Source organism: Leopardus geoffroyi, chromosome C2, assembly GCF_018350155.1.
Source record: "Leopardus geoffroyi isolate Oge1 chromosome C2, O.geoffroyi_Oge1_pat1.0, whole genome shotgun sequence".
NCBI lineage: Eukaryota > Metazoa > Chordata > Mammalia > Carnivora > Felidae > Leopardus > Leopardus geoffroyi.
The window spans coordinates 121,015,897-121,040,688 of record NC_059333.1 but is presented as its reverse complement, the minus strand read 5'-3'; the positions used below and the strand labels follow the sequence as shown (position 1 = coordinate 121,040,688).

Sequence of the window (24,792 nt, the reverse complement as noted above, 5' to 3'; positions counted from 1 at the left end):
TACAGATAGAATTTTTTTCTAATATGAAGAATGCCACAGTCCATTAGTAAAAATTAAGCTACATTTTAATTTTATTATAATGAATATCTCATCAGAAATGGAATCCCAAAGACAAACAAATGAGTTGTTAAATGATCATTGTCAAGAGATAATGAGTAATGTTACTAGATGAATGGAAAAAGCCATAATGCAACATGTTTGTGAAAATAAGAAAATACAATCCAACTTCTGGATCATTACCTAGGAATGAGGGCAGGGTTCTCATTCCAGGCAGTGATAAGTTGTTATGCTTGATGTTTCTCTGCTAGAAAAATCATGTAAGCAAAGAGTCATTTTTACAAGGTCAAAGAACTAAGGCCACCTAATTTTGTGTCACCATGAAAGAATGTTCCTAGGAAACTCACTGACACATGTAATTTTTGCAAGAAATTTGTTCTTAGAATCATTCCAGGGAGTTGAACACTCAGAATTTATTAAATATTAAGTGTTGCCAAATAAAAGCCAAGAAAAGTGAATATTTCTCCTATCTGGCTGCTTATCTCCTCTCTCATCTTCCAATACCTTAATCTTTCACTGACTGTATTCTACCTGGCTATTTTTTGGAGGTTGTTATTATTTATGCTAGTTACTTATTACTGAATTTTAAAGGAAAAATGACAGAATCTACTGACTTTTCTACTGGTCTGAAAGAGCTTCCTAAAGTAGCATGTTTTACAATCTTCTGTAGGACAGTTACTGAGAACACTGTTAGGGCGTTTCCTAAAATTATTTTTCTCCATTCTTTAAGTCAGCAACAAGAGCAGAGAGAAGTCAGCAAGGTCAGGGTGGTGTCTTAATTTGGAGTCTTGGTTCAATCATTCTTTGGCTATGTGACCTTGGGCAGGTTACTTAACCTCTCTTAGCCTGAGTTTACTCACTTATAAAATGGAGTGATGATGCTAGCCTCCTCTCTCTCCTCCACATCTTTGCCTAAGTGAGGGATCTCACTTTTCCTCTTTGGTTCCACATTGCTTACCACTTCTGTGCTGAGGATACCCACACCCCCACCTATAGCCCAGCCGTCTCTCCTATGCTTCTGAACTACATTTCTGCTTATTTTGCAAACAACTTCACTGGAATGTCCCTCAGGCACCTTAAATACATTATATGCCTGGCACGTAGTATGTGCCCAGAGAGTTACTATTTAATGAAAATGCAAGAACTCAGAACAGGACTACAGTAGGGTTGCCTCTTGCCAGGGCATCAACTGGGTATGATAAAGAAACACTTCTATGGAGTTCATTAAAACTTTCATTCATTCATGGTTGTTGAACTCTACTGCATAAAACAAGCTTACAAAATGCTAAGTAAGCTACAAGCCATGCTTTCAAGGAATCTACAGTCAAGTAGGGGCATAAAAGAAACATCCAAATAACTTAGGTACAGAAGATGAGGAGGGGTATGAGAATGGGACAAGCATTGAGCCCTGCAGAATCAGGTTGGAGAGTAGTGGGGTTTCCAAGAGCCAGAGATGGGCAGTGCAGGGGGGTAAGGTTGTACCTGGAGAGATGACAGTGCCATTTTGGGTGGAGGAAATAATATAAACCAAGAAATGGATCTGGTGAACCATGCATTTTACTTGGGGGAACAGTGACTAACCTGTTTGGCTGAAGCACAGAGTGATTTATGGTAGGAGAATAATAAGAAATAAAGCTGGTTGAGCCAAATTTGGAGAGCCCTGAAGAGTAAGTAGATCAGGAAGTTTTTCTTTTTTTAAGTGTTTATTTAAATTCCAGTTAGTTAACATACAGTGTAATAGTTTTAGGTGTACAGTATAGTGATTCAACACTTCTGATCAACAGCCAATGCTCATCACAACAAGTGCCCTCCTTAATCCCCATCATCTATTTCACCCATTTTTTTTAATAGGTGCTATTAGGGAGCCACTGGTAGCATTCAGACTCACTTGAGTCTCTTGCCTTCTTTTTCCCTTCCAACTAGGCCCTCTCTCTTCTCCTTTCAGCCATACTTCTCGAAAGCCATGCATACTTTGTCTGAAATTCTTATCTGCTGCAACCTGGCTTGTCTCATCATTCTACTTGGATCTGCCTTATCAAATTTGCCATTTGGTTGTCCATATCATGCTGACACACTAACTACTCCTCCTTCACTGTCTTCTCTTGGCTCCTGTAACCCAGCATGTCCTTGGATTTCATCCAACATCTTGGACTGCTCTTTCTTATCTCCTCAGCAGGCTCGTCCTTCTATGCTCATCCTTAACTATCAGTATGCTTTGGGCGTCTGACTACATGCCTCCTCCTTCTCCTCTACATTTCTCCTTGAAGGATATCACTGTTCTTCTTCAGTTCCACGTCAGTTACCACTTCCATGGTGAGATCCCCATCCACAGTGCCACTGTCTCTCCCATGCTTCTGAATTACATTTCTGCTTATTTTCCAAACAATTCCATCTGTATGTCCCTCAGGCCCCTTAAACCCAATGTGTCCAACTGAACCCATTGGCTTCCTCTGTCCTGTAGTCTCTGTCTTAAATGGTACCACAATCCACACATTGCCCAAACCAGAAATCTGGTGTCATCAGACCTTTTCTCGTCTCCTTCACTTCCCACATCCAACCACCAAGGTTTATTCATTGCTTCTACATGTGCCTTAAACCCATTTGCCTCTCTTTATCCCCACTATCATTGTCTTATATTTTCTGCTAGTCCTAAGTGGCCTTCCTTACAGTCTTGCCTTTTCCGTCCATCTATTCTTTACATTGTAATTTTTTTTTTCTTGAACTGCAAATATTGTTACCTTAGTCAAACCCTTTGATGGCCTTCATTACTCTTAGGGATGAGTTGCAGACTCATGACAGCTTACATGCCCTATAGGATCTGTAGATCCGACACTTGGACGGGTTTATCTCAAGATTGTTTAATTGTTCCCCATTGCCATCAGAATACAGACCAAATGTAGGGGTCCATAAGATGTTTCATTCCCTGGCTTCTGCCTCCTCTCTCATCTCTGGACTCACACCTGTGTGTACTCTGTCCCCCTATCTTCCTGAGCCTTTTCCAGGTCCTGGGATGTGCCACAGTCTCCTCTGTGCCCAGCCTGTGCACCTGCTCCATCCTCTGCATAGAGTATTTATATTCCCCTCTGCACTGACATGTCCTGTTTATTTTATGATTTTCCATGGTCTCTTCCTCCAGAGAGAGTTCTCAGACTTTCATGTCTAAGTTAGAGGCCGCTACTGTGTGCTCTAATAGTCCTTTTTGTTTCTCATAGGTTTTATGCTTTTGCATTGTGACTGTCAACTCACTTGTCAGATTCCCCTTTTGGACTGCATGGAAAGGACTATGTCTATCTATTTATTGTTGTATCCTCAGCACCCTCCACCAGTGTGCAGCACTAAGTAGCTATTCAACAAATATGCATAGGGGGAATGAATGCATGAACACAACAGAAGCTACGACTATAATAACAAAAATATTTAGAGACAGCAGCTGTTAAATACTACAACTCATCCATTCATTCAATCATTATTTACTGAGGACCTACTATGTGCCAGGCATTGGGTTGAGAAACTAATTATGAAAAAGCTACAGAAATATAAAACAGGTGTATAATACAATCTGATGTAAAATAAATAAATAACAAAACGAGAATACAAAACTTTATGTAGACTACGATTATAATTCTATAAAATATGTAGGCGGCAGCCTGGTGTTGTGCAGTGGTTTTTAAGGTTTTCCATTTTTAGTTACAGGCTTTTTGTTCAAATAAAATCTTTGAGGCTCAAAACATGAAACAGAAAAACCAGAGGTATATAGGGGTGCTTGATACAGGGGTGGGAGCCAGAGCCTGTCAATGCTTCTCTTCCCCTTCTCTCCTCTGCCCCTGTGCCACCACCTCTACTCCCAGGGGTGAAGGCAGTCTCTGTGGCATGTTCAGAGAGGAGGAATATTTGAAAAGCCCCAGCACAGACTTCTGTTTAAACACTGAAGTTTAAAAACACACACTTTTCTTTGATCCCTTCCAAAATGCCACTAAAATGACAGCAAAGAAGTGGAAAAGGCCAAGGTCCACAAGAACAGAGGGAATGGGTGGAGTCCATGTCCACTCTTTTTGGAACATGGACAGGGGCTAGATGAGTGGAGACTAAGCCATCAGAGTTGTGAAAACTGAAACATAATTATCTGAAGATGGGGAACTGTGAAGAAGGAAGCCAGTCCGGGGCACAGGACCCTGGAAAGGTCCTGGAATTGGAGGCACAGATTCTTCTGAAAGAGAGGGTAAGAGGCAGGGCTACAAACAGGAAGTTTGTGCAAACTCTTCTGCAGGAGCGGTCAGATCACAGATTCCTTCCCTTTCTCTTAGCAGCCAAATGACTACCTTTCTCCCACCCCAGCAGAAGCTGGCCTTATGCTCAGAAAGTGAACCAGGAGCAGCTCCAGACTCAGCAACAGAGGCTAGGCCAGAGTCGTGGAAACACCATACTGAAAGGAGAATTAACTGATTGGTTTAGGGTTAGACATGTGACACAAACTGGGCCAATTGAATCCATCCTTGGCATTTTTATATTCTGAGGCTGGGAGAGAAAAGCAGAGTTGGAAGCCATGTTGTTCCTCCACATAGAGAAAGACTATTGAAATAGGAAAGAATGAATGGAAGAGAGAGTGTGAGAGAAAGACAGAGAGAGAGAGAGAGACAGAGGAAGGAATGGACAGAGGTTGATTGTGTGTCCATGTGAGTGTCCTGGATGCATTGAGGCCCTGTTCTAATCTTTGAGGTTACTGGCTTTGACTGGTTCCTGTAACTCTTTCTCTAATTCTATAAACTACCCAGTATCCTTCCATATCAGTTTTCTAGGGCTGCCACCACAAAGATTCAGTGGCTTAAACAATAGAAATTTATTTTCTCATGGTTCTGGAAACTAAGAAGTCCAAGATGAAAATGTTGGCCGAGTTAGTGTCTTCTGAGGCTTCTCTCTTTGGCCATCTTCTCCCTGTGTCTTCACAGGTCTTCCCTCTGTGTTGTCTGTGTCCTACTCTCCTCTTCTTAGAAGGACACCAATCAGATTGGATTGGGCCCACCCATACAGCTTCGTCTTACCTTAATTATCTCTTTGAAGGCCCTATCCCCAGATAGAGTCACATTCTGAAGTACTTGGTGTTAGGACTTCAGTATATGAATTTTGAGGAAGGGGACACAATTTAGTCTGCAAAACTAATATGGACAGAAAGTAAATAGATTTTGAAATAACTTAAGTTACTTCCAATTTAGTGTGTGCCACTTGCACCCAAAGAGCTCTGGCTTATCATTCACTCAGCTCTTATGAACTGCCTTGTGGACATTATAGTTTTCCTTAACTGTTTTTTTTTTTTTTTTAACCTGCACTACCATTAACTTTTTCCTATGTTTATGTTTCTTAAAATGAAAAGTAGATCATAGTTTGCACAGCCTATGAAGCCAGATGATCAGATTAGGAGAGCTCTACTTATTAGCTGTCTGATCTTGATGAAGTTCTTTACACCTCAATTTCCTCATCTGTAAAATGGGGATGGTGGTAATAGCAGGTTGTTGTGAAATTCAATGCGTTAATGAATGCAAAGCATTTAGAACAGATACTGGCATACAGTGAGTTTTATGTAAGTGTGTGCTATTATTTATTCATTCAGTAGTCTCTAGAAAATAACTATGTGTTATGTACATATAGATGCTTAATAAATATTTATTACCAGTTTTTAAAAGTACTCTCCATGCCCAATGTGGAGCTTGAACTCATGACCCCAAGATCAAGAATTATCTATTAATTCTACTCCATAAATACATGTGCTATAATAAGAGGTTCTTAAAGGTAACTTCAAATCTTCATTAATCAGTATATTGTTATCTACCAATGTAAAGTTTCTTTATAATGGTCTTTTTCATTGTTTAGTCAATGACCACTATAAACAGTTGTAACTCTTAAATACTTCAAGCAAATTGATATAATAAACAAGTATAGAGCCATTTGCTTGGACTTTAGAAGCTCTGTCATTTGGGAGGAGGACCTGGGGTAAAAATAAGGGTTGCTTGCGCTGACCCTGGCTCTACCCCTGTACTGTGAGTCCAGACAAAAGTCTTACATTCTTGTTGGCTTCATTCGCATACTGAGGCTGAACTATGTAAGCTTTAGGGTATCCAAGGCTAACATTCTATATTACTTATCTTTGAAAGAACATCTTATTTGATCTGCTCAGATCGTTTAAAAATTACCTTGTCCCTCATTTCCTACTTTGAGTATAACTTTTAGAAACTCTGACACATAGTTAGGTGTATATCTGGGCATCTGTTACATGAATGAGAAATAAATTATTAAAATTTGGCAGAGACCAGGGTGCTTGGGTGGCTTAGTCGGTTAAGCATGTGACTCTTAGTTTCGGCTCAGGTCATGATCTCATGACTTCATGGTTCAAGACCTGTGCTGGATTCTGCCTGGCAGTGCAGAGCCTGCTTGGGATACTCTCTCTCTGTCTCTCTCTCTCTGTCTCTCTCTGTCTCTCTGTCTGTCTCTGCCCTCCCCAGCCTGCACCGTCTCTGTCTCTCTCAAAATAAGTAAATAAACTTACAAAAAAATTTGGCAGACATCAGTAGCAATTATAGTGTCTTTTAATAAGTTGAGAATTTTATTTCTAATGAGTAACCTTGCCCCCCAAAGAAAGTGATAAGGTAATCACTGTGATAAGATGAGATGATAAGAAAAGAATAAAATGCTGCTTTATTTTATTGCACTTGAACTCCTTGGCCATTCTTAATTTCTTCAGAATAGTGTTTTGAGTCCTGGCCCTATAGTCAATTGATTAGTCAGTCTGCAATTATAGAGTCTCTGGCACTGCTGGGAGTTAGGGATGGGGGCTGGAGGATGCAAAGAAGTGGAATACATGATGTCTGCTCTTGATGAAGTTCCTATCTTGTGCCAGAAACACTCAGAAATACAAAGGTGTGCACATTCCAACGTGTGCAAAGTAACACCACATGTGGTACTTTCATTCAACAAAAATGTATTGACTGCCTGCTCTGCTCCTGGTACCAGTGCTGAACCAGACAAAGTTCTAGTCCTCATCGAGGTGACATTTTAGTTAAATATACATCTTTGAATAAAAGAAAAGGCAAGGTAAAGTGAGGGTTAATCTCCCTGCATTAGCCTAGTGGCAGATTCCTACCCGAGCGGCAGGGGGCAGTCTCTCTGGGTTGGGCAACTCTCAAGGTCTGGCTCTGTGGATCTAAAGTAGTCTTAGCACTCTGAGAAGCAGCAGTGCACCTCCCATATCTGACATACAGGGCAGATCATTGTGCAACTGACCCTTCTCCATACAACATTATTTCCAATAATAATACTGAAATGAAATGAATAATCATAATAACGGACAGAAAAAAACAGTGAGATTTTTCTTTTATTGGACTTTGAATATATAATCATGCCAATAAAAATAAATAAGTAATAAAATGACTTAGTACAGGATCAAAAAAGAGGGAAAGGTAATGGATTCATATTTTCAAATTAACATTACTTTTTTTTCAAATGAAAGGGAAAAAGCATATTCCTACATATTAGTCTGCCACGGAAATGAGTAATAACATTACAGGTTAAGAGTAATTTGTTAACAAATAAAAAAATGATGAAAAGGAATCAATTTTAAATCTTAAAGATGCTATTCAAATACAGTAAAAATATTTCTTATATGAAAACTTGCACTCATCAAAAAAAAAATATTATAGCTTGCAGTTAGCATTGTTTTAAATTTTAATCACAAATAAAAGCTCCAAGTGGCCACATAGAAGGAGAGGACTGAAGACAGAGAATTGAAGTAGCAAAAGTTCTGTTATAATTACTACTGCCATTACTTCTTTCAGATCTAGCGTTTAAATGCAGAAGAAGGGGCGCCTGGGTGGCTCAGTGGGTTAAGCGTCCGACTTCAGCTCGGGTCATGATCTCGCGGTCCGTGGGTTGGAGCCCCGCCTCAGGCTCTGGGCTGATGGCTCGGAGCCTGGAGACTGCTTCCAATTCTGTGTCTCCCTCTCTCTCTCTGCCCCTCCCCTGTTCATGCTCTGTCTCTCTCTGTCCCAAAAATAAATAAAAAACGTTAAAAAAAATTTTTTTTAAATAAAAAATTAAAAAAAATGCAGAAGCAGATAGGGGCACCTGGGTGGCTTAGTCATTTAAGCGTCTGATTTCAGCTCAGGTCGTGATCCCACAATTTGTGGGTTTGAATTCCACATCAGGCTCTGTGCTGACATCTCAGAGCCTGGAGCCTACTTGGGATTCTGTGGACTCTGTGTCTCCCTCTCTCTCTCTCTGCTCCTCCCCTGCTCACGTTCTGTCTCTGTCTCTCTAAAAAATAAATAAACATTAAAAAAACATTTAAAAAAATAAATAAATGCAGAAGCAGATAGTTCCATCTGAGTTGAAGACATACAGTGTGCCCAAAGCAAGCATGAATGATTCTGAACCATAAGGAACTTAACTCTCAAACACACACCTGTAGATGAGTCCATTTATGCCAGGGCTCCTGTGAGTTAACTTCTATGTAGAAGACAATGCTAATTAAAGGATAAAATATGCTAATTTTATTTATTATAAAATTGAATAGTAACTGCAGAAATTGTTTAGAACTTAGACCAACAAAAGATTTTGGGGAGGGAGGGAAGAGTATTTTACATTGTATCTGACTTTGTGTAGAATTGCCAGTGTGCTTTTTTAGTATGTTTGTTTTTTAAAAAGCAGACCCACTTTTAGTCTCTTTTATTGTTGTTTTAAAATTCTCAGGGTGCCTGGGTGGTTATTCGGTTAAGTGTCCAACTTTGGTTCAGGTCATGTTCTCGCGGTTCATGAGTTCGAGCCCCATGTCGATCTCTGTGCTGACAGCTCAGAGCCTGAAGCCTGCTTTGGATTCTGTATCTCCTTCTCTCTCTGCCCCTCCACCCCCCTTTCTCTCTCTCTCAAAAATAAACAAACACTAAAAAAAAATGTTTTTTAATTCTCTACAATGTATGCCCTTATTGCTTGAGACGACTCCTATCACTACTCTTGGGACACCTATGCCATAGGAAATGAGGAAATATAATATAGTGAAAAATAAATAATAAAATAATATAACTTAAAGCCAGATGTGTTTAATTTGTAAGACCCTCCTTCCTCATTCCCCTCCTGTCCCCAGTGGACATAGCCCTACACAGCGACATTAGGAAGCTCCAGTGAACATTCTGGATCTTGCAGCAGGGTAAGGAGCCTGCCAAAGGTTGCCTTTCATAGGTCTTGAAATGATATTATAAGTGGTTTATCTATTGGGTGATTGCAAAATAGGAGTTAGGGTGTGTATGCGTGTGAATGTGCATGTGTGTGTGCATGCCGGGTGAAGTTAGGGAGGCTGGTGAAGAGCAGTCAGAATACACATAAGATGAATTTGTGCCCTCTCCTGGAAACAATGGGAAATTTTGGTTTTTTGTTTTTTTTTTAATTTTTTTTTTTCAACGTTTATTTATTTTTGGGACAGAGAGAGACAGAGCATGAATGGGGGAGGGGCAGAGAGAGAGGGAGACACAGAATCGGAAACAGGCTCCAGGCTCTGAGCCATCAGCCCAGAGCCTGATGCGGGGCTCGAACTCACGGACCGCGAGATCGTGACCTGGCTGAAGTCGGACGCTTAACCGACTGCGCCACCCAGGCGCCCCGAAATTTTGGTTTTAAAATGAATGTGGGTTTAAGTAGCCTCTCTCTTCAAAAAGTTCAAAATACCTCACAGATACCATGTAATTCATATTTTCTATTTCCCTGTAAATTTGGCAAGAGATGCCTATTAGTAGTATAATAAGGAGGAAATTGTGATAGGGATCTTCAGTGTTCTCCTCTTCCTCCCCCCTGAGTGAATTTATGAAACAATAGATGGGTTTTATTTTTTTTTTAAATGTTCATTTACTTATTTTGAGAAAAAGAGTGCATGCATGGGCATGAGCAAGGGAGGGGCAGAAAGAGAGAGAAAGAGAGAGAGAGAGAGAGAGAGAGAGAGAGAATCCCAAGTAGGCTCCGCACTATCATCCCAGAGCCTGATGCAGGGCTCAATCTCACAAACCCCTGAGATCATGACCTGAGTCAATCAAGAGTCAGACACTTAACCAACTGAGCCACCCAGACAGCCCGGAAATAGATGCGTTTTAGACGCATCTATAGGAAAGGAAAAAAAATCAGACCAAATCAATAACAAGTAATTATTTAAGGTTATTGTTTAGCAGTATAATATGATAATATCTGGTACAGTTGAAGATTCCCAGTGATCCAGCCAGTTCACTTGTAGATGTAAACCCAGAGGAAATCTCTGTATGTGCATAAGTAGACATGTGTGAGAATGTTCTGACAGACTGAGCATTTTGGGCTACTCAGTGCTACTAATGATTCTCCAGGAAGATCACCTTCTGGGCCATTGCTGTGGAAGCCATACTGTTTTAAGTTTCTGCTCAGCCAATTGGGCTCCAGTTCTCCCAGGTCACCCATGGCACAGCCCAATTATCACCTACCTTGTGCCTCACACTATAGGCCTCTCTTCTTCTACCCCTAGTCCCCCTGTCACCACTGAAGTCCAAGATACAACAGAACTGCCAGGAGCACACTGGCTTGATAGGGCCCAGGAGGCTGCAGAAAAGGAATGCCCCTGGCTGTGTCTGCTAATAGGATGGTGGATGCCACTGCCCCTTCTTTGTGACTGCAAGGGGAGCCAGAAAACAATGCCAGAAGTTCTGGACTTTCATACACAGCGATGCAAATTTTAACCGCTGAGAGGTAAAGGATGAGAGAGAGAGCCATAGATAAATTCTTCTCCTTCCTCTCCCCCAAAGGACTCTTCTGAGAAATGTTTCCATGTGGCTTCTCTGGAAACTTCCCACACGACTGAGCAACCAGTTGTGTTTGTAGTGAAGTGGAAGCCAGTTTAGCAACTTTCCTTCACCTCCTTCTTGCCTCATGGCCCTGTTCCTCTTCACTCTTGCTTCTTTGAGTTTTCATTCTTCCAGCAAAGCTTTAGAATGTAAATTTTGCTTCAGGCTATAATTTCTACGGAACTCATGCTCAGACAAAGAATGTTTACTGCAGCAAAATTGTCACAATGCTCAGACATTGTTTTATCATCCCTAAAATTAATTAAACCATTAGAACAAAGAAAAAGAAGGAAAAATGGCGGGGGGGGGAAGGGGGAAGAAATTTCAAAGCTGGAAACTAAAATTAAAGCAAACATGGACCCACAGTGCAAAGAACAGCCTATGACTTAGAAGATTTCACTTCTATTCTTTCTTTGCTGCTCATTTGCAAGCTGTCCTGTAACCTTATTTTTTAAATCATTGCAATGTTGTGAAAAGCTTTCAGTTCCTTAAAACATGCTTAAATTTATGGAAGCCAATGATTAGTCTAGAAAAGAAAAACAATACTCAGAAGAGTAGTTGTTGTTTCACGTACAACTTTAATACATTTTATGTTTGTAAAATTAATCAGAGTTTCAGAAGTTATCCAACAATTCTGGGGTCAGGTGACCTGGGATTAAAAACCCAGATCTAGCCATCACTTAAAGGTTACTATATAACTCCAAGCTTCCTTTTCATTTGGGTAAGAATAAGATAGTTCTTAATTCCTAAGGTTGTCTTGGGTTTTAAATGAGATAATTCAGTGTCTGGCACATAGTACTCAATAAACATTATCATTACCCATTATAACCCCAAGGAGGAAAACCAATTCTTTATGAGCTAAAATTGGTGTTGAATGAAGCTGCATTTTTGTTTGTTATCTTGAGATAATAAGATATTTTGAGATATCTTGGTTGGAGGTTTTCCCGTGGGAACAGTATCATCATTTTAAGTGTGTGTGTGTGTGTGTGTGTGTGTGTGTGTGTGTATGAATACATTCAACCCATTTTATTGAGCACCTACTGCAGGCCTGGCATTTTTCTAAGCATGAGGATAGATGGAAATCAAGATAGGCTAGGTCTCTGTTCTCAAGGATTCCTTGTTCGTGAAAAACAGCTTCTTAGTGTTTTTTGTTTGTTTGTTTGTTTGTTTTTTGCTTATTTACTGTTTCAGGATATGTTCAGCATTTGGCAGGGTGATGAGAGATTAACACCCCAAGACAGAATGAAAACCTGAGGTTTGTATTTCTGATACACCAGATGCTCTTTTGAAGGAAACCAAGAAATGGATGCTCTCTGGGAAGGTGTGGAAGGAGAGCATAAGGAGACCACTATTCAAATCCCAGAGGGGACAGATGTCCACAGTGGTCCCAAGGAGGCACTGTTGCCAGGAAGTGTTGAGGGCATTGGCAGACACAAGACCACACCAGGGATAGTGCCATGGCAAAAGTCCTGCTTAGCCAGATATTTACTTAGCAGTCCAGCCTTTGGTGGGGAGGACTTCGGTTTTAGGCCCCACTAAAATTTCTGCCTTCCCAGGGATGGGATTTGACTCCTCTACACCTGTCGTAGCAAAGTTTGGTTCTGCTCCTCTCTGGTTGCCTGATGCTCACCTCTTACCTCCCTGTCACAAGCCAGATCACCATAAGACCACAGAGGACTTCCCTTCTCCTTGGGAATTACCAATTCTGTGAAACTAATAGTCCTAAACTATCTCTATATATAGACAAGTGTATGAAGAAAAGTCTTTACCAGACCATCTTTTTTTTTTTTTTTTTTTTCAACGTTTATTTATTTTTGGGACAGAGAGAGACAGAGCATGAACGGGGGAGGGGCAGAGAGAGAGGGAGACACAGAATCGGAAACAGGCTCCAGGCTCTGAGCCCTCAGCCCAGAGCCTGACGCGGGGCTCGAACTCACGGACCGCGAGATCGTGACCTGGCTGAAGTCGGACGCTTAACCGACTGCGCCACCCAGGCGCCCCCAGACCATCTTTTAAAATTAAAACTCACCTTTATTTGCTCACTATGCTCCAACAATGCTTGTCTTTTTCCCCCTATATTTCAAATATGTTATATGTCTGTTTCAGGGTCTTAGCACATGTTCTCTGCTTGTAATTCATATTCTCAGGCCATCATATGACAGGCTTCACACTTTTCAGGCTTTGGCCTAAATGTCACCTGTTCAGAGAGGCCTTCCCTGACCACCCTATTTAATGGCAACCACCTCATTTGCAGCCCAGACATTATCTAATTATCTTATTCTTTCCTTCTGCTTTCTCTCCCTCCCTCCCTTCTGTTCTTTCTTCATTTGTTTATGTGTCAGGTAAAAAACAGTGAGTCAATCATATACCTTAGTTCATGGTACACTACTATTACCTTTCTTTCATGCGTATGTCTCCCATTCAGCCCTGGTTTCCATTTTCATTCCCTTCCCTTCCACATAGGCATCCATTTTAATGCAATATTGTAAAATGTCAGGTGTTGTTTGGTATATGTTTTAAATTTGTATCGATAGTATTGTGCAATAGACCTTGTTCTATTTATGTTTTTCAACCAACAGTGGGTTTTAAAGATCCATATGTATTTGCTATATATACCTCTGGTTCATTGCTTCCAAGTGATTCCTAGCATTCTGTAGTGTGCATTTATTCTCCCTCAGAATGCACCCAGCTCCCAATTTCCATGAAAACTTTACAGTGAATATCTTCATTTTTGCCCCTTTATGGACCTGGGTGAGAACTGATTTGGATATCTATCTGGAAAGGGATTGCAGGGCCATATATATGTACATACTTATATACATATAAATTCTAAATGCTTTACATATATTAAATCATTCAATCCTCATAATAACCTTGGAGGTAAGTGTTATTATTATCCCCATTTTACCAGTAAAGAAACTAAGTGGTTAATGACCTGCTCAAGGTGTTTAGTAACAAAGCTGGGCTTTAAACTTGGAGGTGACTCCCTCCAGGTGAGTATAAGAAGAGCCCCCAGTGACACAGGCTGGGCTTTCCTACCCGTTATCCCATTCCCATATGCTTTACACAAATGCCCCTCAGAGAACAACCACCACCGTCCTGCCCTTTACCTAGATTGGCTGGTAATCCCCTAGCCCTCATGCTGTGGAAACGATGGATGGCCCATTGTTCTCTTCCTCACCCTGGCCAGGCTCTGGCACTGTCCTCATGTCATCCTGCCACCCGTGTCTAGCTGATACTTGCCTCAAGGTGGCACCATGCCAGGCAATCCTTTGCCAAGAACAGTGGAAGGGGAGAGAAAACAGCCCCCAGCTCTGTCCCCCCTGTGCCCCAACAGTGACCTCTTCTGCTTTACCTTTTGTCTGCCCATAGTGGATCACAGCCATCCCTTCTCTCTGCCCAGGGTTCCTCATGGGTCTTGCCTAGATTTATACACATTTGGAGATTCATATCCTTGCCTCTTGCTTCCCTCTTGCTTCTGAGGCAACATCAGGTTTGAATTTTATGGGGAGCCTCATATTCTTCAGAACTCTAACTGAAACCTTAAATTAGCATCTTTGTTTATTTGTTTACCTGTTCATTGTCTGTTACCCTAACTGTAGGACTGTCATTGTATTGTGAGCAAGGACTTTATCTATCCTATTGTCAAGACAGCAGGTACAAGGAGGAGTGAAGGATGGGGGTGTCAGGGCACTCCACCACACCAATTGTGTAAAAGTAAGATGGCGGGTCCAACTTCCTAGTTACTGTTGCTTAACATTAGAGGCATGGAACTGTTGTCCTTACTCAGATCCCTGGAAACTTAGGAAGAAGTCTCTGAGACACTTTTTTTTTTTTTAATTCACCATAAACTCCTTATGTAAATGGACACTCAATCCATAAAACTTTGCTTTTGCCAAATTTCCAAGTTAGTTATGTTAAGTCAGTTACTTATTTAACTCCCAATGGATGTTCAAAAAACTCCAAAAACAATTTCTTTAAAGTGCTCATTTGCAAATGACGAGGGAGTTAGACAAGGTTGGTCTTGAAAGATTTTCTTGCACTTAGATTTACTGAATAGTTAATAGAGTAAGAATAGTAATTATAAAGTATATTACTATATCAGTTCACCCAAAGGGGATTCATTTTGTCACTAAACAGGGCAAGGCACACTTTTGAAGAAACACGTTTCTTCTAATAATCAACCGTATTAACTGTCTTGTAGCCTGGGGTAAGGATGAAGAAAGGGGTAAAGAAATTAATCAAAAACATAAACTGAGAAGCAACACAATAAATACGTACCTCATAAACGATATCCTTTATGACAATTTTAGGTCTCTAAGAGAAATAAGAACAATGCTCATATTTAGATGATGCTTTTCTCCCAACTAGTTCAAAACTCTTTAAAAGGAATCCCTATAGCCTCTGTTAGTGAAAGATAAATATTTTATTCTCATTTTTTGTAAAATTTTAATGACCAGCTGTGAAAAACTAAAACAACTGGTGAAGTGTCTAGTTATTTAATTATTTGATTCAATCCAACTTTACTTTAATGGTCCTAATAAATTGATCAACAACGGATCAATGAAGAACCAATCTTTAATTTATTATCACTTACTGAGTGCCTATAAGATGTAGGCACTGAGGGAATTCTAACATTATAGAACTAATCGTTGTTCACATGATCCTGTTGTCTATTTGGGGAGGTAATTAACACATAAATTTTTTTAATTAATAAGAGAAGGCATAAAATATAAGTTCTGCAAGGCCAGTGAGGGGAATTGGAGAGGGAGTAGTGTTTTCTTCCCAACATACATTAAGCTGCAACCTATTTTGGAAAAAATCATGTTATTTATGTGGGATTACCCTCACCCCCAGCTCCAAGGATGATCCCCAACTGGCCTAAATCAGTCAAAGTAATCCCAACCTCTGGAGCCAAATGGTGGGTTCTGGCAATTCATGGAATTCTTATGGCCATAAGGACTGGACAAGGGAACTCAGTTAGCTGGAAGCTCAGGACTTTTGTGGGATTTCTAGGGTTCACATACTCTCCCTCCTTCTGAATGAATATGGTATCTAGTTGTGAGGCCTGGACCTTCTTCTCAACAAATAGCCATGTTTGGGGATATTCCCACCACATGCATCTCTCTCCCCAGAACAGAGGTGGACAGAGGTGCTTCCCAGTGTAAGAATACTCATAGCCAGATATTCATAGTTCCAGGCAACTTCATGGCCGAGGCACAGGCTTCTGTTCTCTGTTTGGCCATCAGAGTGTGCTGTGTGGTGCTGTGAATCACAAGGTAGCAATATGAAGAAGCTGGATAATTCATCCTGTCAGCAGCAATTGTGGTGACAGTAGTAACATCCAGTGTCCTATGGCAACAGTTTCAGAAGGGGGACTTAGTGTCCTGAATGCAGGATCAGAGGGTAGTGCACTGTCTTTATCAAACTGGTTCGGTGGTGTAATTTTGGCCGTGGTTCTACTTAGCCTTTGACTCACCCAATACCCTTTCAACAAATGTGTTATTTCCTACATTAGTCAGAATCAATTTTTAGTGCCTAAGCTGAGAACCCTCTCTAGGACTTTTAGCCAAACATCCTCTCTTATTGTTAAGTCCTTCTGAGCTGGACTTCCTGTTCCTTGAAGCTAGAAGCGTCCTAACTGATGCCGGAGTACCAGCAATAAGTGTTATCAGAGCCCTGAGCAATAACAGATTGTTAGACTAGGCCATGTGTGTGTAATTGAACTTAGCCCAGTGCATCGATCAACTTCAGACAAGGAGGTTGCACAGAGAACAGTCAAACGGTAACTGCAGTACAGGGAGGACAACAGGTCTGAATTCACTTCAGCAGCCTGGCACCCCCCTGGAACTGAGGGTGAGCATCATGCCCTCTCCCCCACCCTCTTTGTTGTAGGTAAGGCATATAGGAAGAATGACAGGCTAAGCTTATCCTTTCCAATTATTATTTGCTGTCCTCGTCCCAACCCAATCCTACTTTGATATTATTAGCCAAGGGTTTGCAAGCCCATCATTGTGCTGGTCCAGCAGAGTTGGCTGTCTGTGGTCTGGACTTTTGAGGGACAGATCTCATTCTGCGATGTGCAGGAAAGTGACTCCCAATTGACGCCTGTCCAGACCAGCCCACTTGTTGAGTATCCCCATGGCATAGGTGACAGCCATTCAGTGTTGAGGCCTTGTTTGTAGGGTAACCAAGACATGAGGTTATGAGGCAATGTTCCTGCACAAAGTTAAAGTACATTTAGAAATTATTTTGAATAAATAAATACTGACTTCATAACTATGCTTATTTTTTGTATTTCCACTTACACTTAGATTTTGGCTTGGCTGTATCTTACTGTTTTGTTAGCTCCTTGAGGCCCTTTAAGATATTTTTCCTAATCTAACCAGGAGTTTTAGTTATTTTCAGTGAGAGAGTGGTTAAAATATGTCGGTAACCACTATTGTCAGAAATGGAAATCTTGGGGCACCTGGGTGGCTTGGTTGGTTAAGTGTCCGACTTTGGCTCAGGTTATGATCTCAGGGTTCATAGGTTTGAGCCCTGCATCAGGCTCTGCGCTGACAGCTCACAACCTGGAGCTTGGAGCTTGCTTCAGATTCTCTGTTTCAGATTCTGTCTCTCTCTCTGCCCCTCCCCTGCTTGTGTGCATTCTCTCTCTCTCTCTCTCTCTCTCTCTCTCTCTCTCTCTCAAAACTAAATAAATAAACATTAACAAAACAAAGAAATGAAAACCTTCCATTGAGTTTTTAATTTCGTCATTACAGTTTTCATTCTTATAAGTTTTAAATGGTCCTTAAATCTCTTTGTTAGTTTAAAATGATTTCTTATTGCCTGTCTATATATATATAAATATATTCAGCCTGTCTTGTATTTCTTTAAAATTGTCAAAATTAGTTATATTTGGTGTCTGATATGTTCATTTCTGAGGTCTTTGGAGTCCTTTATTGATATGTACCTGTTTTGCTGAGTCTTATTCATGGTGCCTTATTTCCTAGTATGCTTAAAGTTTTTGCCAGAGGGCTCTTTATTCCTTGGAACTTGTATGTGTGTGAATTTCCAAACGTGATGAAAAAACCCCCATAGATTTAAAAAGAATCCTACCCCACTCCCACTACTCCCCCCCTCAAAAAAGAAAAATACCTAGCAGGACAAACTGAAAACATACATATACACACATCTATATTTATAAGATTAGATCAACTTGAAGAAAAAATATGGAAGGATGTGCAATATATTTTTAACATGGTCATGTAGGCATGGAGGTAAAGGGAAGGTTGATGTGGGTGATGAGGATAAAGAAGGTGGAAAATAGCAAAGCAAGAAGGGGAGCAAAAGATGCAAAACTTTATGATTACATTTCAGGGTTTTGACAAATGTTTATGTGTAGAAAGAAAGCTTAAGAATAAACTATATAAACAAAGGAAAACAATATATCCCTCTCTATAAAGAAAGATCCAAAATAAAATAATTAGAAACTGAATCTAAAAGTGGATTTGGATAATAATGACCTGTGACCACATGCAAAGATGATTCAATCTTAGGAAATACATCAGCATAACTCAATATATTATATTATATTAACTAATTAAAAGATAATAATTATATACTAGAATAAATGTGTGCTTCTATTACCAATGGCTGGGGAGACAACTTGGTAGTCAAGAACTTCTCTGTATAAGGTCAGTTGGAATTCGGGGTATTGCTGTTGATCCCCCCTCGGGCTCCTTTTGACCTCTTTTGTAATGTTTAAAACCCTATAAATTAAAAAAAAAAGATGTCATATATGTCATATATTTTGCAAATACAGGATTTTATACAGGGGGTAATGATACAAATGGCCTGAGAAAAGAAAAACAACTTAACCTTGATACTAGAAACATTGAATAATCATATTAGCTGATGAAAACCCAGAAAAGCTTTTCTGAGTAAATTCTTGATTTCAGAACTTAAATAAAATTGCTTGGTGCTCTTTATATCTTTATCTTGAATAAAAATGATTAACATTCTTTCAAATGGCCTTCTTCCTAACTAATCTGATGCATTTATGACATTAATCCAATATATTTAGGAACAGGAAATCATTAGAATTTCTTCCTAATGATTAAAATATATCCCACTCTCCATGTCAAGTAAACAAAATGATAAATTATTTCACTGTTGACCTAGAAATCTGTATTTCTCAAATTGTAATTCTGGGTTAATAAACCAGAAGTTCTTATCATCATTTATTTTGAAATGTGTTTTAAATGATTACTTAAGACAGTGTGATGCTTTTCCACACTGTTATCTCTCATTTCTTGATAATATCACCAAGTATCTGATCAGCCTAAATGATCAAAATCTTGATGTCATTATTTTACAAAAACATGATTTGGAGGCGTATGTTGTTACAATGCTTACATTTGCATTATTTAGTAACACGCCTTTTTCCCTCCCGGAGGTTGGGGAAGGGAGATCGGTGGGAACATTAATGACATCTTGCGGAGGAAAACACTGCAACACTTGCCTCTGAGTGACATTTCACACACAGGTCCTACTCTCACAGCCCATTTTAAACCCATGAAAGGTCATTTACCTTCTCTCACAAGCCTTTAACTCACTTGAGAGATGGTCTTAGCCAAAGATAAAGCTCCTGTGAATTGGTAACCTGGGTTTGGGAAAAGACTTACATAGTAACTAAGGTGTTGGATAAACAGACACCATTTATTTACAAAGCAGTCTCATATCCTTTTTCCAGAAAGAGGATCCGATTAAACACAATTAAAAGCTAGGAAGTGTTTTCTTGAATTTGGGCATATCAGGTTATTAGATTGTATCTGCAAATCCAGTATATCATGTTTATAGGTCGAAATGATGTCCATCAGGAATTTATAGGGGAAAAAAGGGCATTGTTGGAAGAATAGGATTTCTAATGTAGCATGTATGAAATATTACCCATTAAATACATCAAAATGAAAATGATGACAAGTGACAGTGAGTGAAATAAGTAAACAATGCTCTCTGAAGAAGCACAATATGTAAATAATTTTTATGTTATAAAGTCCATCCCCTAAGAGGGCATAATTGATTTTATTGATTTACAGTACTGCCGCACCAACATTCTTATAATGTAAAATTTAGTAGCTAGGCTGGGCATTAAATTTTAAACTCAGAATCACCATCAATCTTTTATTTAGATCTGATAAGCTTCAGGGGTTGCTCTAACAGTGGAATCTTAATATGGTTCTCTCACACAGGAGCAATTCACCTTCAGGATATTATGTCCTTTTTTCCAAGTCTATGTGCAAAAGTATTACCTCTTGAAACGGAAATCATGGGTGACTAAATTTTTTTTTTTTTCACTTTGCATTGGAGTAAGGATTATGTTGCTTTGGCTCACAACTTATACGTATTTTTTTTTTCTCAACTTTATTAACTCTAGCCAAGTCCTTCATTTTCATGAATAGAATTGAAAATGCTGTTCTTTTCATCTTCTGGGTTGAATTCTGGGTCATGCAAAGATTAAGTGAAGTGACTCCAAACCTAAAATCCTATAATTACAGAATTTCTGTTTAGGTTGGTGGTTGGTCTTTCTTTTCCTTCTGCTTCTAAGTTGGGAAGAGATCTCTCAACTACAAATTAAGCAAGCCTTGGCTTGTTCATCTGTGGTAAAGCAAACAGATTTAAAGAGGCCATCTATTTAGCTACCATTTGTTCTGTTTAATCTGAGATTAGGCCTAGGTTTACAAAAGAAATCTACTAAATTTAGACTGGCCAGGATTCTTTAGATAGCATTACCTACATGATAGTAGTTTCCTCCTATAGCCTCTTTTGAGTGGTTTGTAATTTGGGGGGTGAGGGGTATGTAAATACTTGAAGCTCTAACAAATTTGAGGATGCAGTTTGGGAAGGAATAGAAATATCTACAAATTGATCCAATGATTTACTAAAGGACTTCTAAATGGTAGCATATGTTCTTTAACCGAATTTTAAAGAAGCTTGTAATAATTGCTCCAACGATCTACTGAATGTGTTTTCACCACTGACCATCACCTAAGGGAAGACCAGATAACTCATTACTATAATGGCCTATGTAAAGAAACCCCTTAGGGAGGGAAGACTTAGAATTACAACCTCATTTCTAATTGGAATATGGTGACAAAGAAACTAGTCACAGATGGAGCAAGGAGTCAAAAGAACTGCCTGCCTGTCTGGGGCGATCTGTAGTCAGCAAGACTTTGCATTAGCATATGAGGCCATTTTTAGAGCCCACTTGCATGTTTAAATACTGTAAAGTCTCAAAGGGACCTAAGAGAGGACATTTCCTAGATTTAAAATTTGACATTGTTTTAAGAAAGGTCACTGGGTAATGTGACCTTCCACCTTAGAGACAGTATTATTCATTGATTAAGGGTATTAGTTTAGTTTTATTTTTATAACTCTGGTAAACTTAAAGAAATGTCTTGGTGGTCACTGAAAGTGGAAAAACATATTTATGATGTTCTGCTTTTCTGCCTGTTGCTTCTTTTCTGCTTGGAGAGCCTGCCAGGAGCAGGATGGTGAGTGGGAAAGAATATGGACTCAGGGCCAGGCAGACAGTCAGACTTGTGTTCGAATTTCAAGTCTACTGTTACTGGCTGGATGATCGTAAGCATGAAACTGTCATTGGGTCCAAGCTGATTCTGCTTGCCGCACCACAGGCCAACAAATCAAGAGACAAGTTGTTGGGGTAAGGAAAGTGACTTTATTCAGAAAGCCAGCAAACCAAGGAGATGGTGGACTATTGTCCTAAAGAACCATCTCCCTTGGCAAGAAATTCAGGCTTCTTTTATGTTAGCAAAAGGGGGAAGCAGAATGGGGTTGGAGTCAAAAGGTGACTGATACCTGTAACTGTCCCAGGAAGGTCAGGTAACTTCTTTGTCCTTGGTCAGGTGATCTTTGCATACAGGAATCTGGTCATATTGGTCCTGTAAATCTTAAACATATCATAGTCATTTCTTTCTTATTTCATTTTTTTTAATGTTTATTTATTTTTGAGAGAGAGAAAGGAAGAGCACGAGCAGGGAAGGGGCAGAAAGAGAGGGAGACACAGAATCCAAAGCAGACTCCAGGCTCTGAGCTGTCAGCACAGAGCCCGACATGGGGGGTCAAACCCACGAACCATGAGATCATGACCTGAGCTGAAGTCGGCTCAACCAACTGAGGCACCCAGGAACCCCTGATAGTCATTTCTGTACATGCTTCCTTATCTCCTTGGTTGAGGTAGATTTGGAGTTAAAAGTAGTTTATGCAAATCTGAGCTGTAAGCAGAAGATTCTAAGCTATAGGTCACAGCAGTGAGGGAAAGAGAAGCAACATAGAGTCAGACATGCCAAGTTTTTCCCTGTTACAAAACTTACCATCTCTGTTTGCTCAGATGTTAAGTGGAATCAATGATATTTAACTGAGGGGATGTGGAGTTAACTAATGTATGCAAAGCAGCCAGCACATAGCAGATGCTCCAAGATGTTCCTTTACTTCTTTTTCCCTATGTCTGTGCCTGGTAAATCACTCATCCTTCAGATTGACTCAACAATTCTCTTACCTTCCAGCTCTCAAGACTCTTCTCTTACGAAAATGGAAATGTTGGACTATGGTTGGGATCTTTGGAACAGAGGTCTGTGATGTCTCCAAAAGACACAGAACCAATTGCCTTTAAACAGCTAAGATTCCATCAGAACCTGGAGTGACAGATCCCTTGGATCTTCAAAGTCCTGGGCCTCTGAGTCAGTTAAGGGAGATCTCTTGTTCTTTTTTGTATAATCCCAATCATGAGATCTCTAAAGTCAACTGACTAATAAAAAACTGTGCCTTCATCATTGACCCCCCAACCTGATAACATCCTCATTGACTAATCTTCCCAATTGATTTGCCCTTTGGTCTAATTTTCTACTTGGTGTTTGCCTGATTGAGAAATCTGTTCCATCCATGGTTCCTGGACAGTCAGCATTCACAACAACTGAGGTTCCACACTGGCTGTCCTTTGACAGACTTTCCTCTTCCATCTCATATCTTCAGAGTCACTTTCAAAGCTCTCCCTAAGTTTCTTGTCATACTTCTATGAAGGTGAACAGTTAAATCAATAGTTTTTATCTGCTTTGCTGTCAGAATTCAATGATCTGTCACAGCTCTTGCCCAATTCACCTAATTGTTACTGTTCAAATGTTTTTATCTCTGTTTCAAGTATTGGGTTAACTGGGCTAGTGACCCACCTCAGAGTTAAACTTTGAAGTGTAACGTTAACAACATTTTACTATACTTTCCCACAACTCAGAACACATACTATTTTTATATTTAGTGTTTAATCTAACGGCATACATCTTTGCAACTATCCTGCAAGATTTTTCCTGTATTTTCTACCTGGGGAGGTTTTTACTTACAATCATTCTTTCCTTAATCACCTCACAAATCCTTTGGTCTCACCAATCGTTGCTCCAAACCCATAGACCAAACATAACTTACTCTAAGTGATGAATAAGATGCTATGGTTCCTTGATATTCACATCTGAATTTAGTCACTTACAGATTTTCATAAAACAGACCTCTCACTTCTACAACTGGGAGTGTTTATAAATTGTTTATGTTAAACAATTCCCCCATGATGCTTTTCATATTGAATAAAGTAACACTTTTAAATCAATTTTCTGTTGTGTCTATGATGTTATCATTTGATGGTATAGGTTAGCATTGGCCAACTTTTTCTGTAGAAGGCCAAATAATAAATATTTTAAGTTTTGCAGGCCATGCAATCTCTGTGGCAACTGCTCAACTCTGCCACTGCAACTGTCACAGGAAATTTGTAAATGAATGAGCATGCAAGGCTATGAGCCAATGTAAGTTTATCTATAGAAATAAAAATTTGAATTTCATATAACTTTCACATATCATGAGGGATTTTTTTTTCATTTTTTCCAACCATTAAAAAATGTAAAAACCATTCCTAGCTATGAGCTCTACAAAAATAGACAGCTAGATTTGCTCTGTGGCTGTAGTTTTCTGTGTACAGTATAGTTTATGGTCAGGAGGAGATCCAGGTTTTGTGGGGCATGAACATTTTATAATTTGGGGGCCTTCTTTAAGAAAAAGAGTGCAAAATTACAAACACAGAATTAGATACAGGGCTTTGGGAGGGTCTCGTGCAGATGACTTGTCTTTGAAAATTGAGCCTCTTTGCTGTCCTGGTTAATCTGCCTCTGGTGATAATTGGACAATTCTGCTGCAAAGGTTCCCAAACCAGCTCATTATTGGAGACACCAAGAGAGCTTTTCTAAAGACAGTTTCCAAAGCCCCGACAGATTGTTTGAATTAGAATCTCTGAGGATAGAGCCTAGGAATCAGCTGTCTTGTAAAGCTCTCTAGGTAATTCTACTATGCAGCCAGGTTTGGAAAACACTATTTCACTAACCATTTTATAATAGCAAATGAGTCCATTAAGACTGCGACCACCAACACATTTGTTGCCTTAATTGAGTAGCCCGTCTGTCAATAAGTTTTAACTATTGTTATTGACCCATTGCCCAAATGCTTAGTTTTATCAGGAAAGCTCTATTGTAGAATTGTTTCAACAGAGATATATACATACTCTTATGCTAGGCCATCTCCTCTCTTTTTAGTGAAGGTTAACCTATCCATGGTTGACTGGCTCTTCACTATTTGGACTGTTTAATATTTTTATATATTAATGTTTATTTTTAAAACTTTTTAAATATCTTAAACGTATGTTAACATACATTTTAGATAATCCATAAACTAAACATGGCTATTGAAGAACATCTGATACTTGAGAGAGACAGTTTATAAACCTAAGTATAAAGGTAGTAGCTGAGTCACTTGCCATTGCCACAATAAACAGTAATTGTCAAAATGGTAGAATTCTGGT

The 24,792-nt window shown here is 39.6% G+C and overlaps 1 long non-coding RNA gene across 1 annotated transcript in view; it reads left to right on the top strand.

Moving 5' to 3' along the window:
• LOC123611462 overlaps positions 1 to 23,553 on the top strand; it is a 36,457-nt gene extending 12,904 nt beyond the window's left edge. Inside the window, exon 3 of the long non-coding RNA XR_006718683.1 lies at positions 22,466 to 23,553. This is a non-coding gene — a long non-coding RNA (uncharacterized LOC123611462). The remainder of the gene's footprint in view (positions 1 to 22,465) is intronic.
• Positions 23,554 to 24,792: the final 1,239 nt, after the last annotated feature.